This window comes from Lutjanus erythropterus, chromosome 4 (assembly GCF_056507025.1).
Source record: "Lutjanus erythropterus isolate fLutEry1 chromosome 4, fLutEry1.hap2, whole genome shotgun sequence".
Lineage (NCBI taxonomy): Eukaryota > Metazoa > Chordata > Actinopteri > Lutjaniformes > Lutjanidae > Lutjanus > Lutjanus erythropterus.
The window spans coordinates 4429922-4443150 of record NC_139320.1 but is presented as its reverse complement, the minus strand read 5'-3'; the positions used below and the strand labels follow the sequence as shown (position 1 = coordinate 4443150).

General features: G+C 39.1%; 1 pseudogene; it reads right to left on the bottom strand.

Annotated features, from left to right (window-relative positions):
- LOC146327378 (dynein regulatory complex subunit 4-like) overlaps window positions 1-13003 on the bottom strand; it is a 122494-nt pseudogene extending 109491 nt beyond the window's left edge.
- Window positions 13004-13229: the final 226 nt, after the last annotated feature.

The window sequence follows — 13229 nt, the reverse complement described above, 5'->3', positions numbered from 1 at the left end:
AGCAATGTTTCAGGCCCACCAAAAAAATCTTGAAGACAGAAATCATGAACAGTTTAACAGTCTAATTCCACAATTCAGAACTACATAATTCACAGTCTTTTCACATATTTTCAGCACCTACTTTTAAGAATTTATGAGATAACCCTCCCCTTCATTAAAACAAATCAAGTATATGAAGAAAATCAATCTTCATGTTAGGGTTTTTCTGTTCTTTGTACCAGGCAGGAGCCTCTTCAGAAGTGGACAGATCTGAATAGCTAATGTGTGACGTCTTAACACTTGCATGCATATGTACACGTGTTGGCTACATGTATGCTTTAGCACACATCTGCACTCCTCTGCTCTGTTCATACATGCAAATGAACAGATTGTGTGTGCATGTCCCTCAAACATATGCATCCTTCTATACACTCACATTGAAGGGTGCCAAATGTGAGCCTGTGCATTAGTAGCGTGTGTGAGTCACACACATACACACACACACAGTGTATGGATATCAAGCTGAGCCCCTGATTTCCTTCCACTCTGACACATGATTTCCCTGGGAAGCCTGCGATACCACCCGAGAACAAAAGGGGACCTGAACGCAGCCGAGCGCCTATCTCCAGCACACGCCACTGTTAATCAAAGACAATTAAAAAGGACCCTGCCAGCAAAGGCAGCCATGATGATTTATGAATAAATTACAGGGCTCATTTGTATGCCATAGATCATATTTGTTGGGCATGCTCCCCCCGTAGAGCCGGATCGGGGTTTCTCCGAATCACTGCGTGGAGATAACAGCTACAGTATCTCTGCTGGGTGGGAGGGTGAGGGGGTTTAAGAGTTCAACCTGTCCATGTTATCTAAGAGAAATAGGATGCTCACTGAATCTGTGTTATAAACTTCTAATATGTTCTCTGACATTCAACTGCTATTGTGAATCTCAGTTTTCTCTGCATTTCTGCACAGCAACTGCCATTTTACTCTGCATGCAGCACATCTGCAGCACAATTCTGTTTAGAATGGGAATGGATTGTGTGTATTTACACCAGATGTGAAAGCATCACGATGCGTCTGCAGCAGGACTGCAGCATGCAGTAAATGTAGAAAAGAGCTCGATTTTAGCTGTGTGCTGCAATATTACTGCAGCACACAAAATATGCACAAAATTTCTTTCATATGTGTGTTTCCTGTACTTTTCCTGGCCAAAAATAAAGATGAATATGTCCCTTTCCTGTCTTATTTTGTGGAGGTACTGGCTGAACTTGAAAATATATAACTGTTATGCACTCGGCTGAGTTGGGTGCGTGATATCATTCACCTTATTTATTTATTTATTTTTTTTTTTTGCCAAGACTTTGGGATTTCTTCTTCAGGTTGTCCACCACGCCCTAAAAAACAAAACTTGCAACAAAAAATAGCTCCTACCAAGGGGGCAATTGTTAGCACTCTGACGTCTTGCATGAATTGCATTATTCCAGTCTTGTCCTTATTGGTGAAAATATATAAATTGTATTATTAATAGGTGTGTATATACTATATATACTATATATGTTTCTCATGTCAAAAGATGACTTGTGTGTTTCAAGCATTCTGTGAGTTATGATGGAAAAAAAAATGTTACAAATGCCCCTGGTCTCCCCTAGTTTCTCACTGACTCCAGTCTGTAGTGTAGTTCATACCTTTAACTGATAAACCACAGAATTATGGAGAAGCATCAGGTTTCATAATCAAAGAAAGTTTGTATATCACATTCACACTTCTGTCCATGTTCACACACATGCTGTCTCTGCTGAGACCACACTTTTTTAATCAGCTGACTCATTAATTGCAAACTAATCGATTCAGTTCAGCATTCACCAAAAATATGAGCACGTTCAATGAACGCTGCTCTTTTAGTGCACTGATGCACAACTCTGTATGTAGATAAACAAAATAAGATTATTTAAATGTGTCCAGACATATGTAGTGGTTGTTGGAACTATTCTGTTGGAGTAAAAGCCAAGTTATGTTTTGGTGAAACTTTACAAAACAGTCTACAGTTTATTGTGTAATCAACATTTAATGTTACATAAGTATAGGCAATATTATAGAATTGTTTCCAATATTTATGCTGTTTGGTATGTTTTCTTGTTTATATTTGGAAACTAGTCTATAATGAACATGATTTACACATTGCTTATACATGAAATAAAGAAATGATCTCTTATACAATTATCCTCATGACTTGCTGCATTATTTAACTTGCTTTGTGCCCTAGATTATAACCAATCCAATCCTTTTTTTTAAGTTTAATATCTTTAAAAAAGACAGCAATCACTTTTTATACTTTGGCTTTGTATGTCCTTGATCCATTTCATTTATATTTTGGACTCAACCACCACTCTTTCAGTCTTGATTTAATTTGAGTATTTCCCACTTGACCTTTGATGCGGATGGATGGATCCACTTGAAATGGTGACAATACCACTTTCCTGCACCTGCCTTACAATAACGTAGCCTACTGACACCTCTACTTCCAATATCTGTGCACAGAAGACTGGACTATCAGCCTTGACGGCGGTTCGCACTCTCCAAGTGCCCTTCTGGTTTCATTTGCTTCTATACTAATTTACATATTATTTATATGTAGTTTCTAAAGCATGAAGAGGTTATAACTTACAATATACTGTGTAACCCTGTGTTGTAAAATTTTCATGGAATATGTAAAACTGTTCATCTGTAATATTAAAGGTTACCAAGTTTGAGGATCACATGACCGAGTGGATATGCTAATAGCTCTGGAAACAGATTGGCATGTACAGTAGTTCTAGCCACCAAAATGAAATGACAAAAGATGATATGATTTCATATCATCTTTTCTCATTTCATTTGCTGAATGCAATTAAATTCAACTAATCACACTGTTGAAGGCTCCGGCGCCCTAACATCCCCATTAACCTCTCCTGTCCCAGATCCTGTGAAGTTTGTCGATTAGGCGTTCCCAAATTAAGAATGTAACAAACTTCTAATACTTCTAAAATAACTGCAATGTCAAAATAGCTCTCAAACTCTCAGCGCGGCTTTAATTTCATCAAATGACACAGGAGGGGGAAAACTACAGCTGTGAACTGTTTGCTGTAGTTTGAGAAATGACTGTTTGAAAAAGCAATTCTTCCTGCTGTCATGAAACCATGCATTCATTCTGAGCTGATCTGAATCCAACAGGGTACAGTCCAATCAGTAATTAAAACTTTCAAACGGTTAATGAATGGGAAGAAATCAGCCACACTTGCCTTCACACTTGCAAAACTTGTGAATTTGGTCATATTTTATGTGGTTTATTTGACGATGGGATGCAACATTCTGTGAAACTGGCAGCATAGCTTCCATTCATTAGCAATACTACAGCGGAAGCAAGCGTGAGTCACTATCAGGATATGTCTAAACCTTGGCAAGTTAGCACTACAGGTTTTTTGATTTTGCTGTTAACTGTCTCTTTAAAAGATCATTCTTGAGGGCCAGTTACAGTTTGGAGAGAGCCCTACAGTAGTAAAGCAGTAATTAAACTCAGTGTGTGCGTGAGCATTTGTGCCCGGGATGAAAGTTGACCCAGGGCTGCTGCTGGAGAGGACTACAGCAGTTGGAGCAACACTTTTACAAATAGTGATCTGATAAGCAGAGATAGATAGAGGACTTGGCAGAGGGAAGCTTTGCGGTGCTGCTGTGTGGAGAGGGGCTGATGAACATCATTAATCTGCTTGCTGGCATGAATCATCACTCATAGATCGCCTTGGTCAATAGGTGCCTCACTCACCAACAAGCCACTGGAATCCAAAGAGCATGGAGAAATTAGTTAGGTGAGCCAAGATCTATGACTGTGGTGAGAGTGGGGAATCAGACTCGACACCATGCTGACTCTGAGTGGCAGGATTACAGAGTGAGCCACTGGTGACAACAAATATTTTTGTTAGACAACTTTATTTTTGTTACCTGCTGTGACACAATGGACCTATCAGTTTCTGTCAATTAGTGTAATGATTTGTCATTATACCAGATACCACTGATCAAACACCACATTTACATGACAACCATCTTGCTACAGAAAAGTTTTGCCTTTGTACATTCAGATCACAACGTTTTGAAGACCCTGTGCACACGATCTGCAATAATGCCTGAAAATATTGTAGTATGCATGCCAGGCTAGTAGTTGGCAATGTAACTGTAATGAAACACCTCAGGATAAACGCTCGCCTACGCACAGGTGGTTTCTTCTACAGAGCAATGAGTACAGACAAACAAGATGCACGCTTGAAAATCGCCACCGCTGGTGTGGCAAATCAACATTTTGGTGGAGAAGCATTAATGAACTCTGTAGCGTTGTCAGCACAAACATAGCTGGGAAGTCCACCACTGTCTTTGCTAGCTATTTTACTGAAAATGTAATACGCACGTGTGTGACAGCACAATTGTCACAGGAGCTGCATATTGAAAGGGTAAAAGGTGATGGTAAGGGTGGCATTTTTGAAAGATTACACTGTGGAATCTGGTTTCAAAAGCTTGAATTTTCAGTCCCCCAGAAATGCCACTGCTATGTGAATGAACAGCCAGAATGCAACAAAAGTTTTCTGTTTTCTGTTGAAAATGTTGTCATGTCAGTAGCACCTTAGGCAGTATGATACATTGTTAGCATTGTGTAATGTTTTCAGAATTGGACTGAAAGTCTGTGTCAAGGAATTTCAGAAATTTTCTGTTCAAAAATAATTGCTGAAAATATATGAAAAGACTGATAACTATGTAGACACCTTTCTATCATAGCCAACATGGACTTTTTTCAGTTATTTATGTTATAGTAACTCTTCTGTGGTATCAAACTAGACAGACTAGCCAAAGCTCCCGTGTTGTTGGTTCACCCATTGTCCTTCCTTGGAACACCTGGTAGGTTTTAACCACTGCATACTCCACACAACACCCCACGAGACCTTTTGAAGATGCTCTGCTTTCACCCTTGTCAATGTAGCTCAGATCATTATACTGCCCATTTTTTCCTGCTTCAAACACTAATATATCCCACCCCATTAACAGGTCCCAATGTAACGAGGATATCAGTGTTACTTTACCTGTCAGTGGTTTCAGTGTGCATGATAAACCAAGGTCTGCAAATCAGACATTGTGCACATAGTGCCTGTTGATACAAATGAATGTTTGGTTTGTTTTTTTTGAGATACTGTCTGGTATTGCTGCATGCAGGACCGCTCATCCAATCAACTTCACTGAACACTGTGCTTCCTTGGATACTGAGCAATACACCTGTCATGACTTAGTTTTGTCCCCTAGTGATGCTAGAATATATGTATCATTTGGGTGCAAAAGCTCACATAAAACATTGAAAATGTATAGAATGGTGATGTCCAGGACAAAGTAAGGGACAGGCATTTCATGCAAAAAAAAAAAAAAGCGTTCAACTTAATAGCTAAAGTGAGATAAGGGAGACCAGGCTATTTCTGGGAACAAAAGCGTTTCATTCCTCACTTATACTTGAAATGTTCAGCTAAACAAAATGGCAAAATTACAAGACTTTGCTACAATGCAATGTTCATGATTTTCCATAATACAAACAGAAAAAGTTGGTCAAAGGGTGATTTTAACTGACTGATCATCTGACAACGCCATCTTTAGGTTTCTCTACCTGGGCAAAAACTCTGAAGTGAAGTACATTATCCTTTACTGTATTTGGACAGGTTATAATGCTGTGTAGATGGTACCAAATAACCACACAGAATCCTGAAAATGTAATCCTCAACCATTTTAAAAGTGTATAGTATAGTTTGGCAGGAGTGGAAGTGGAATCTAAACCAACTACATGGTGACACATCCAAGTCGCAAAGAACTATGAGTGCCAATGTCCAACAGGAAGCTGTTCCAAAATATAATGAGCAAACTACCATCTGGACTGTTTTCTTCTTTTATACAGAGACAAAAAAAAAACAAACACCGGTCTACCAGGACAACTGCAAAACTGTACCTCCACTCTCATTGGTACGGAATAATTTGCCAGAAAGAATGGCAGAAATAGCAGTTAATGTTGAAACAGAAGGCAGTAGCCTGTTGTTTCATGACTAACTTGTCTGCGCAGCTGCACTGGATGGCCGAGCAAGCTCAAGAAGATGAAGTTTTATGGTCAAATTTGAGTGCCTCATTGTCTATACATGCATTTTATTGGTGTGACTAAATGCTCCAGATGCTCCTCTCACAGACACTGATGCAGTAAAAACCAAATTAATAGCCATTATCTTTCACAAACATTTGGGAGCCCACAAACAGGTGGAGGAGGCTGCTGCTGAACATTTGAAAGACAAAATTTGACAACTAAATGGAGAGCCTCGGGATTAACACCTAAACTCAGGGGGCAGTTTCAGGACATTTAGATGCCTGAGACCAGAGATCCATACTGTCCCCTGAAGGGACTGATCTTTTCACAGCCAGAGACTTGAGGAGTAATAGATTACATGTAACAGGTTTATATAATTTGGATGCAAAAAAGGTAACTGTATTTCTTTAAAGTTACAGATAAAAAAACATGTAATCAGATTACAGATAAATTTAGTAAAAATGTGGATTATTATTAGAATTGCACTTTTAAAACAAAGAACGTTATCCTACCACCAGCTTTTTACCAGTACACACGCAGCTGCCAATTCATTATCATGACCTCTAATGAAAAAAAAATTCTTCACTGGGTGGAATTTTTTTGTCTTTTATACCAATCAATCAATAAATTGCACACAACAAGGGAAAGAACATCTGGACAAACTAATAAACTTAACTACCAACATAAAACACTTACAGCTGCAGTGATTAATCTATTGTTAATTAACTATTAAATTAATCTGCATCTATTTTGATTATTTGAAAAAAAAAAGTCCAATGATTTCAGCTTCTTAAATGTGAATATTTTCTGGTTTCTTTACTCTTCTCTGACAGTAAACTGAATATTTTTGAGCTCAGTCAGACAACTCACGTTAAAGAATATTTACTGCAGCACCTGAACAAACAACAGTTAGAGTTTGGCGTCTAGGCTCCGACCTCATCACTCCTCATAGAATATGTTTACATAGAGACATATAGAAGCGATGAACACGTATCTTGGACCCCATGTCGGAGCCTGCGGGTGGATGTTGGGGTGGTGGTGTGGCTGAATGAACAGGCAGTGATGCCGAGGCAAGGCAGCAATGGCCTTGACAGGTGGAGGGAGACATGGGAGGTTTTTCGCAGTTTAAATAGACCACCAGATTGGAAGGGTACGTTTGATACGTACTACAGAGTGTGAAGCGTGTCATGTGTGATTGCGGTGCAGCTCGAGTTGACTGCCTGAACTAGCTTGCAGGCCTTGCAACATTTGTGGACAAAACAAAAATTTGAGGACATCATCTTGGACTTTGGAAAATACTGAACAACCTTTTTTGACCCTTTTATGGAACAAATGACTGAAATGAATGAACCTGCTACAGGTTAAGGTTTGTCCTTGTTAAAAAGAAGTTTTTCCTTGTTACTGTCGCCTACTGTTTGCTCTTAGTAGGAAGTGGTCTCTCTAAACAGTAATTATTAAGACTGTGGTATAGACCTGCTCTACATGATGACTGCCCTGACATGACTTGCCCATGAATTTAGAGGTGGCCAAAGTACAACCATTACGTACTTAAGTATAAATACTTTGGTTAAAAAAGGTGGGTAAAAGTAGAACTGATTCTTCTTTTCGCTTTACTCAAGTAAAAGTGAAAAAGGCTCTGAGATATACTCAGGGTATAAAAGTGAAAAAGTCATCTTCTAAGGAACATTTCTACCAGAGCTTACTGAACCTCACCTTTTCTCCACTGTTGAGTCGCGGTCTATGTTTTGCATCTGTGTCTGCGTTTTTACCTTGTTTGTTTGACTTGTTAAGTCCTGTTACGTCTTTTATCTCATTTTTGACTTGTCACATCCTTAACATAATTTTTGTCTTGATATGTTATATTTGTCTTGTTGTATCTTTTACATGTTTTTGATTTAGTTACGTCTTTTACATCATTTTCCTCATTATGTCAGAGATGGCTTGTTATGTCTTTTACATGATTTTTGTCTTGTTACATTGTTCTCATATTGTTTCAAATATATTCTTAAATTATATTTGTCTTGTTACATCTTTAACGTCATTTTTGTCTTATTTGTTGCTACGCTATTTCTTATGTCTTTTACAAATTTTTTGTCTCATTATGTATTTTTATGTCATATGTTAGATTGTGTTAGTCTTATTTCGTCTTTTATCATTTTTGTCTTGTTACATCTTTTACATCGTTACGACTGTTACATCTCTTTTGTTTTTTTTTGGTTTTGTCTGATGTTGTTTTTGTCTTTGTACCTTGTTTTCGTCATGCATTAAAACTAAAGTAACAAGCCTGTTATGAAAATGGAGTAGAAAGTACAGATGTTTGTGTTCAAATGTAGGGAGTTGTCAAATAAATAAATATTCAAGCAAAGTATAGATATGTGAAAAATCTGATGTGAAAAATCATATGATGAAAATAACAGTTAGTCGCAGCCCTATATGTGATGATATATTCAGCAGAACCGGTGATTAATAAAGTTCTTATTTGAAACAGTTTCCTTCAAACAAACCAAGTCCTGCAGGTGAAGCAGCTGTATTTGCCTGCAGAAATCACAGGATGTGTTAGTTGTTTAGTAAATTACAAAGCCTCCAATGGAAAATATCAGGGAGTTATTCTAATAAATGTTGACATTTACTACAACCAAGGCTCAGCCCGGTTTCAGTGTATTTATCAGAAAACAAGCTCACCTGGCCCTTTTGAGCAAAAAGGCAATTTTCTTTCCATTTGCAAATTGTTATGTCCAGGTTTTGATATGCCGGAGGAGTACATATCCAGGCTTCAAGCTCCGGGAACATACATTTACACACAGCCAATACAATTAGGAAAAGATGGGTAACCATTTTAGGGCCTTTAACCGTGACTAAAGGTAGGCAAACACCTCTCTAGTTTTCCCTCCCGACTCCCCCTGCGCAAGACGAGCTGCATTTAAAGAATCAATTAAGGTGGAGATGGAGAACACTGCGACTGACCTTTCAGAGAGGGAAATTAAAAGAGCACCTCTAGCTCGTGGGAAAAAATGAGCGGCGGATAAGAGGGTTCTTTCTGGCTGCTTTTGCCTTTTAAATACACTTACAGTCAGTCTTTTGTGGGAATTTGTTTTGTGGGAAATGAATGAGCGGGCCATATGGATGACATTTACAGAGCTGGTCGTGCGAAGGCGGGTCATGGTTCAGTCACTCTACTGTACTGGATGGAAAATTAACTGAAGCCTACAGTATTAATATGGGTCACTCCTGAAGTGTGCTTCACTGGGCACGGCTAGACTAATGTCTTTGGGGCGAGCCATCAATATCAAGTACAGTTTGGGTGACAGTTATCTTAGGGGCGTAAAGGGACGTGCAATGCCCCCTGGGAGAATAAACACGCAGTGAGAAAGTTCCCAATAACATCACATCATCTCTCTGTTCAGCTTGTCCTTCTACCATCATCTTCCAGAGGTATTTTTTTTTATTTTTTTTATCGTTTTTCATCTTCCTAGAATAAGATGAACAGCCTTCAAAGTGAGGACATGGATTTATCTGGGGCGACAACTTCCTCAAGAGCCGGGGTCAAACTTTATTCCCATCACACACACCCTCATCGATCATTGCATTACATTTCAGGCAAGTTTCAAGCAATTTTCCAAATCTTTTCCAATTATTTATTTTACCTAAAAGTAAATACTACTCCTCAACAATCTAATTGTAAGGTTTTTTGTTTGTTTGTTTTCTGTAGTAACCTTAGTGTGTTACTTTAGTTTGTTAAAAATAATTAATATAATAGCTAACATTAGCCTGACTTAACAATAGTTAGTTTGGTTCAGTGAGCTCAGGAAAACTTAACCAATTTCACTGATTCAGGTGGATCATTTTATGTCTTAAATAACGTATTATTTGATCAGACAAACTAGAATGTTGTCTTGCATTAGACATACCTTCTGTTAGACTTACCAAGACAAAGTGGTGGTGAACCCACAGAGGGGAAAATCTGTAAAAGACGTGGAAGTCATGATATCAGTCACACAGTAGCCACCTAAGAGAAACCAACATTACTGCAACTACCAATGCAATACAATTTTTACACTGTATAATATTGTCCACAGTAAGCCATTCAATATGCATTTCTATATTGCTTACCTATATATATTAAATACAGGAGGATGTTTAAAATAAAGTGTTACCAAAATGTCTACAATAATATTCACTATAATTGTTTGTTAATAAATAGCTGCCAAAGAGTTCCTAAATAACTTGAATTAAATGTAGAGCAACTTGAAAACATACTACGTGAGTTTCATCCTCATTCAGCACAGTGAGCCGCCCGGCCCTGCTGTTCTCTGTGTACCACCGCACCACCAGTGGTCCACAGGGGCCCCGACGCCCAGCCTGCAGCCCTCCTGCCTGGGGCCCGCAGTGGCAGATGGCCAGGACAGGCTGCACTGAGCAAGGCACTGTGGGTATGGAGAGAAGCCACAGGATGCTGAGCCGCACACACACACACCTGTGTTCACGCAAGGGTTCAGTCGGTGACACTGATTCTGTGAGAATGAAGTTGCAAAATAGCCGACACGGCCTGTATTTAAATGTGACTCATATTGACTTCATTCAGAACGTGTCAGAAAAGGCCACATACACATTTGGACTAAATCTGTCCGCAGGTCATATTTTGCACCAGTCTTTAAAGCTATGATATGTAACATTTCCACATTAAAATGTCTAAAAATTTGAGACATAATGCATGCTATAGAATTTGTTGAGTTGCATACTTATATTCAGGGTTGGGAAGGTTACTTTAAAAATGTATTCTAATACAGTTACTACTTACTACCCGTTAAAAAAGTGTAGTAAGAGACATAATCCAAGTATCACAATATTAAAGTAATGTAACTCGATTAGCCTAATGTACAATTTGCATGCAATGACAATAAAGCTTCTTAATTAATTAATGTAGTATTTTTATAGGGCTGCAACTATCAGACGATTATTTTCTCAATTAATTGATTAATTGTTTGGTTCATAAAATGTCATAAAATGGTGAAAAAAAGTTAACCGAAGCTCAAGATGACGTCTTCAAAAGTCAGGAATAAAGAAACCAGAAAATATTTATATTCAAGAAGCTGAACAGAATTTGTACTTTTTTTTTTTTAATCAAAAAATGTCACAAAAATGATTAGTCAATTAATTAATCCCGTCACAGTCTTGTCAGTTCTTGACATGATTGTGCATCCAGATGCTCCACATGTTTGGACCTATTTTTCAAGTGGTTATTATCGTCATCGATTAATCTGTCAGCCATTTTCTCCATTAATCAATCGCTGCTTTGCTTTTTGTTTCTCAGCTGCTTTATTCAATTTACTCTTCTGAAACCTGCTCTTGTGTTTGTACTCCATTGCTCGTTTCTCACTAACTTGCCATCTTGACACTTAACCAGCTAACTTTTCCGTGTATTTTGCCTCGCTCTAGTATTGTCCATGTCCATAATTGCAATAACCCAGAATTCTGGACACCCTTTGTACATTTTTGTGCATCAAAATTGCCCAGTAATCTTTGTTTGAACTTAATTTAGAAACATGACATAGAGGTCTGCGTCAATGAACTATATGATTGTATATTTAAGAGTTATTTTGCAGTACTGCATTGTTATTTATTCTCTATGAATACTTGGCAAATCACATATGGATTAGGTGCCACTGTGGACCCTGATTGCTCGGGGCTCTAATGCAGCTGCATTACCTGTGTACAGTGCCACTGCTGCAACAATGTCAACGTCACAAAAGCTGGTAGGACTTTATCCAAGACTCAAGATATGTGTGTACCACACAGGTTGGTGCTTCTTAGACACGTAGTGGTAATTCTTTGTGGGTTCATAAACTCCTTCCTTATCATTGATGAAGTATTCCACCATTTAAGACACAACACTTCCCTGCTAATGACAAGATTCTGTTTTTTTTCTGTCAGGGCTATTTTTACTGCCAGCCAGTTGGGGACGCTGTGACAGATCATCTGGCAAAAAAATTGTCACTTAAAGAAAAAGAGAACCACTGGAATTCAGCAGCACAAGAAGAAAACGATGTTATGTAGCACGTAAACATTGGTGTTAAGCTGCAGATCGTTGGGACAGAGGCTGCTCACACCGCAGTCCCAGTCACTGCAGCCGGGGCAGAGAGCGCCGCAACCCCCGGGCTTCTCGGAAATTGTTTCGGCCTTGGGACAGGGGGCACATACAGCTGACTTTAGCCACGTTAGTTTTTTTTGTCTGAAAAGTGGATTCTTTGATGCAAACAAACCAACATTCAAATGCCTATAAAAAATAATGAATGAAGCTAGAACAAAACATTTTTGTGTGTCTGAAACTATCAGATCTGTTCTTTCTCTTGATATAGTCCATGTTAATATATTCATAAAGCTGAATATTGTGTTGGTGTTGAATAATCTGTGAATTTTGTCAAAAACGCTGGTGCTGGCTGTTTGTTTTTTAGCTGGTGGAGAATTTTAATATGAGCAACACCTTTCACATGTAGTAATTTGAACAACTGTTATTATAATATTGATAACTGTAGCAATATTATGGGCCAGATATCTGCCTGATATATCATTAAACCGAGACATCGGTCTAACCCCGACACACACTGCACACACAGACACGATTACCTGCAGGGGGGGATGGGAGATTATCCTCCTTGTCACAAAGTTGAGGCTAACACATACGCTCAGGCACACATAGCCACACACAAGTCTGAGCTCTGACAAACACAGGGAGGCTGGGGTGTCGACACACACTGAGCACCACCTGTGCCCGGGCAGGGAGAGATCGAAGGGCAAAGTCCCGCGCCTCCGCGGGGAGGACCGAATGGCACCAGTGAGCAGGTAGGCATGAAGGGAGCCAAGCCCACCCTGTCCTACTGTATCAGCTGGCATCTCACAGATTAACACTCGGATGGGCAGATAGGCTTGTTAACACATGCTCCCATCCACCCCCGCCTACCACACACACACACACACACACACAGTAAAACAGCTAAATCCTCCACCACAGAGAGCAGATTTCAGCCTCATCGTCTCCATTCTGTCAGGGTGGAGACGTAAAGTGATGGTGGGTGTACCAGAGCGATCCCAGCCAGGATTAGCAACACTATCATGGGTG